Below are 5,528 nucleotides of genomic sequence, written 5' to 3' on the forward strand. Positions count from 1 at the left end.
CATTCTCCTGAAGTATCCTCCACTGATTTCTCTGCCTTTCCAAACTATCGCTGAACTGGGAGAGACGTGCACCACACGGAGAGGTGGCCATATAATGATTTTACTTTTACTTGAAAACTTCCAGTGCATCCAGGTGTAAATGAGGCTTTCACTACTGAAATAATATTTTTTTGGCATCAGAAAGTCCCCAGCAAGGTCATTCCTTCCTCAAGTCCGAGAGAAAGAGACTTTGATTGTCATCTCACGTGCACTGGTGTAAACTGGGAGTAACACTGCAAAAGGCCACATCTCTGCAACAAGGAGAAACTGGTGGAAGCGGAGAAATAGAACCAGCTTTCCCAGGGAAAGGGAGAAGAGGAGGAGAGAATCAGAAGAGAGGGCATGCCTTCTGCATGGGTACACACCAGCATATCCTGATTGTGTTGGGACAGCCCAGCACAAGGAACATGTTTTCCCACTGCACCAGCAGAAACGCCACCTCTAACCAGTAGAACCTCTGCCAAGCCTAGCATTTCCGTACCTAAAGCCTGATTTGTCTGAGTCATCTGCCCTTTCAGGCTCATGCCTGCTACGTGTCCTGGAGCAGTTTAGACCCAGAGCTCCTGCTGATGAGAGCACAGAGCGGTGTGAAGCTGCGCACGCCACACCTGAAGGCAAGGATCCCATCAGCAAGGGACTCGTGTCACAGCACGCTAGCCAGGCACACACCTACACACCGCGGGGAAACCCTGAACTCAAGAAATAACTCCCTTGGCTCCTGCCCTTCCCCAGGGCTCTGTCAAGCCACTGTTAGAGGATTTCAGCCAGAACAAAAGCAACATCCTCCGTGCTTGGGTGTCATGGTTTTCCTGCTCTCTGATGAGATCTTGGCAGGGGCTGGATGCAATGGGAAGCCTCACCTGCTGCAGAACCACTGTCAGCTTTTATCTCCTGCTTCCTTGTTTCTGTTTCAGCTTATTAACTTCACAAATTTTGTCTTTCTTCCTGGCAAGCAGAGTCCTTTTAAAGTCAACGAAGGGCAGTGCGTTTTCTTGCTGCAATTAATCACATGCTTTCTGGCATGTGACTAAATAATAATAATTAACCCAGCAGCTGGAGCTTTCCTGGGTTGGATCATGATGCTCTCTGCTGGCTCTCCATAGTGTTTGCTTGCTCTTAGTTTGTCTACACTCCTTTCTTGGCTAGCCTACCTTCAGGCATACCATGTGCTTGAGTAACAATAATAAACAGGAAAAAATGAGGCAGTTCTTACAATTATTATTTTAGTTAGATTTTCTGCTCTAAAAGCCAAGAAAACATCAGCAGGCCCAATACACCCATGAGAGCTGGTTTTTAACTCTACTCACTAAAACATCGAGTTGTTGTACAGCTGTATCAAAGAATTTGATGGGACACCAAATACGTTCAGGATCCCACTGGTACTTCAGCTGCTGGATTTGATCAGCCACAAGCTCACATCATCGCTCGTGAAGAGAGAGAGAGGAAAAATGGGGAGTTTCCATTTGAAAGACACAAACAGATTCAGATCTCACATACTTATCAGGGTCAGTCTGCACATGCCATTCTTTCAGTTCTTGAAAAATTGTACAGCCCTGCTGCACAGAAAAAAAGACTCAAAATGGAGTGCCAGAAGAAGTCCTGATAGGGCTCTGTACTGTGTTGGTGACGGAGCCCTGGCTGCCCAGTGAGGCTGTGGAGTCTCCTCCTTGGAGATCTTCATAAGCCACCTGGATGTGGCCCTGGGCAGTCTGCTCCGAGTGGCACTGCTGGAGCAGGGGTTGGACCAGGTGGGCTCCAGAGGTCCCTGCCAGCCTCAACTCTTCTGAGATCCTGTGATTTTGTGACTCCCGCAGCCCACTGCCCTGGCCTAGGAAGCAGGGTCCTGATGGGCACTTGAGGTAATAGCTGATACACATCTGAGAGGAGTCAGTGTGCTGACAGCCAAAGAAATGAAAAACCAAAGGGCTCGCATCTCACACACAGGAGAGATCTGCATTGAGATTCACCAGATACAGGAGTTTCTCCTTCCAGACCTTGTATTGATTCCAGAGGAATACATTCTTCAGAGAACGACCTCTTTAATGTAGGAAACCCTACCAGAGATCTGCTTTTATTCTGAATTCCTCATGGAGAGCGACATTACCTAGAGCTGAGACAAGCCTGAACAAACAAGTCAGCTGGGCCAAGGCCTCTTTCCAGTGTGTAACCAGTCACCCCTTCCCATCTAATTGCTGTTGGTTGTTGCAGAGACTTCACCCAAGGGAGTGCACTGCTCTCAGTCCTACCGAGAGCCTTCGTAAAGCCTGCACTGATCCTGTATCTGCTGTCCAGAAAGACAGCAGTACAGAGGCTGCTCATCTGGCACCATTCAGAAACACTAAATTCACCAAAACCAACCAACCAACCAACCGAAAAAAACAACCCCCAAACCCAAAAACCAACCAAAACAAAAACAGATGCAATTGAAATTTACTGTATTTTCATCTCATTGTTCCCTTTGGATCTCCAGGCATGAAAACAACCCTACATTGGAAAAACAGCATCAGGTAAAGGCAGGATGAATACCTTCTGGAAGCAAAAAGATTTGTTTTGTCAACTGATTACACAGATGGGAAAATCATCTGAGCAGTGGCAAAGTTGACAACGGTTTGGGCAACATCCCAAAGGCTAATGAAAGTATCCTCTTCGTTCAATGCTTCTTGACATTTCCCCAGAGAGCAAGTTCACAAACTGTGCATTTCTGAGTTCAGACAACATCTCCTAGACTTGTCAAAAGTACAGATGCCGCAATTGCCAACCCAGGGCTGTAAGACTTAGAGAAGTATTGCTTTTATTTTTTGCCTTTTTTTTTTTTTTTAAGAGATGGCTCTTGTAACATCTTGACTTCTGAACGAGATGAATTCTGTCACTGTGCCAATTCTTTGCACTAGGCAATGGAGGGCAAAGATAAGGTTTCAGATGTGTCCCACTTATATGTCAAAATACTGCAACACTGACAAGTATTTTAGTGCTGTATATTCCCTGAATACTAAACTTCCTTCTAGTAGTATCTTGTGCTGTACAATATGGCTCCTTTCATACTTCTGTTTACCAGCATCCATTTTCATTTGCGGTTAGGCTGGTAAGGGAAGAAAGCCCCTCACAGAAATTATGATTACATTTTTCCAATCTTTACTCCTCTATGTAGCACGTGTGAACTATCCACACAAGTAGGGATTAGAAGTCATAGAGCTAAGATATACTTACACCTTTTTCACCCTTAAGTGTTCTTTATCAAAGCTTAACTCACTATTTATCTTTGCAGGGTTTAAAAAAGAATATTTTATTACCTGGCTTGGTACCTTCTTGCCATCCTCGGAGATGATGGAGTGGAGAGTGCACTTATAAAATTTGCGGATGACACCAAGGTGGGAGTGGATGTAAGTACTTCAGAAGATGGGATCAGAATTCAAAATGATCTCAAGACATTAGAGAAATATTCCCAAACTAGCAAGACAGAATTTAGTAACAACGTGTACAAAGCACTGCATGAAAAAAAATGAAAGATCAAATGTACAAATATAAAATGCAGAATCACAGGCAAGGTGGAAGGACTGCAAAAAAAGGATGTGAGAGCTACAGTAGGCCTCAAAACAAATACAAGCAAAGCAGGTAAATATCCTGAAAGGCAAATATCATACGGAGATGTATTATTACATGAGCACCATATGCAACAGGGATTTATTCGGCTTGGAAAGGCAACGGTCTTCACCCAGCTGGAGAACTGGATCTAGTTCTGGGTGGCTTTAAAAAGGAGCAACAAGAATATAAGAGATTTAGAGAATGTGACCTGTCAGAAAGAAGCTCAGATAATTAGGTTGGTCCCTCTAGAAGCTCCGAAGGGAGATTTGATAATAGTTCACCAGTATGTGAAAGATTGTCCAAGAAAGGACAACGACCACTTATTCCCTTTGAACACTTTTCACGAAAGAATTAACTAGACCTGCATAATGGCAGATTTAAGTTAGATATTGGCCAAAAATCCAATGCTGGCTTCTAATCCTTAGGGGGACTGGGAACTCTCTGCTAATGGAGGATTTTAGGAGTAGATCTGGCAGTACAGGTATATTTGATCCCACTTGGAGCAGGGACATAGGCTCAGTGATTTCATCCAGCATCTCAACTTTCTTAATCTTATCCATCCAACTCCTTTTTATTTTCAGCTGCACACAACTAAAGCTTAGCTGCAGGTGCTTTTCTGTCTCTTCAACACTTCAGCAGTTATGAATTCAGGATCATGCTCGTGTGGACAAGATGGGAGCATTCTCATCACCTAACTCTGCTCCCTGTTTTCATACGTAGGTTTCCCAATGGTGAGTGTTGTGGGGGGATTGCATTTCCCCTTCTTTCCCCAGCACACTGCATGTACTCACAGCTGTGTGGCATGGGTACATCTGAGTGCCCATGAAAACCCTCAGGCTCCAATCTCTACCCGCTGAAGGCAGAGCCCAAGCAGCTGGGATGCTGCAGCCCCCAGCCTGACCCGTGGGCTGCTGTGCAGGTACTGCGTGAGCCCTCAGCTGCTGTGAGTCCTGCAGCCCTGCCTGCCAGACCCAAGAAGTGAGGATTTCACAGCATTATTCCACTTCATCCCTTGTAAGCTGCTGGGCAAGGAGTTTTGTAAAACAGATGTCTCTGCCAGAGCCTGGAAGCCCAGCACCCCGTCAAACAAATCCCCCCTCCCCTCCACTGCACTACAGACCTGTAACAGATTACGATTCAGGGACCTGGAGGAAAGGACCAAGCTTCTTCCTCCATGCAGCACAACAACATGGGAGAGCCTGTGCAGCAAAGAAATGAAGATACCATCATCCCCATACCTGCTCCCTGTCTTAGTGGCAGGGAGTAGCTTGAGCGATGGTTTTCTGGGTCCCTGCTGTGTGCTGCAGACTGTGGTGCAGTATCACCGTGTGCAAGATAACTTTAAATTATGAGAAACAGTTTAGCTGCAGGAGGAAGGAGCACCATGCAGGCTGATTTGCCCTGTTTCACAGTGGCTCTTACAAATGATTTTGTTCACAGCCCCCAGAACCCCAGCAATGCAATTAGCACAGAGCATAAAGCTGGATGGCAACCTCAGGAGTGCGACCGGTGCAAGTAAAGAGACTGGAGACCTTCCCTGCATCTCCTGCAGTGCATTTGTTATGGTTGGAGAATATCCTCCCCAGGCCATGACAGACAGCCAAACCTGCGTGAAGAGGTAGTAAAGAGAAATGTAGAAGTTTTCCCACAGTAATTCTTTTTTCCTGGGCAAATAAATAAATAAATAAGTGCAATTGCCTACATTTTCAGAAGGCTTTTTCAGTTCAAAAAAGACTTTAAGTCAGAAAAACAGAAGGTGCCTGGTGGAACTCTAATTTGCTCATTACAAGCTGTTGGGCTTCAGAGACATCAGTGAGCAGCATCAGGAGAAGTCACTGCACAGCGCACACAGGTGAGTCTTAAGCCACCAGGGAAAAGCTCAAGAAAACCTCTGACGAGGGAGATTC

The 5,528-nt window shown here is 45.5% G+C and overlaps 1 long non-coding RNA gene across 1 annotated transcript; it reads left to right on the top strand.

Annotated features, from left to right (window-relative positions):
* The first annotated feature begins 3,317 nt into the window (after nt 1–3,317).
* On the top strand, nt 3,318–5,306 carry LOC121068049. Its single transcript, XR_005818579.1, has 3 exons — nt 3,318–3,419; nt 4,203–4,352; nt 5,062–5,306. It is a non-coding gene; the product is annotated as an uncharacterized LOC121068049 (long non-coding RNA).
* Nucleotides 5,307–5,528: the final 222 nt, after the last annotated feature.

Source organism: Cygnus olor, chromosome 3 (assembly GCF_009769625.2).
Source record: "Cygnus olor isolate bCygOlo1 chromosome 3, bCygOlo1.pri.v2, whole genome shotgun sequence".
NCBI classification, from domain to species: domain Eukaryota; kingdom Metazoa; phylum Chordata; class Aves; order Anseriformes; family Anatidae; genus Cygnus; species Cygnus olor.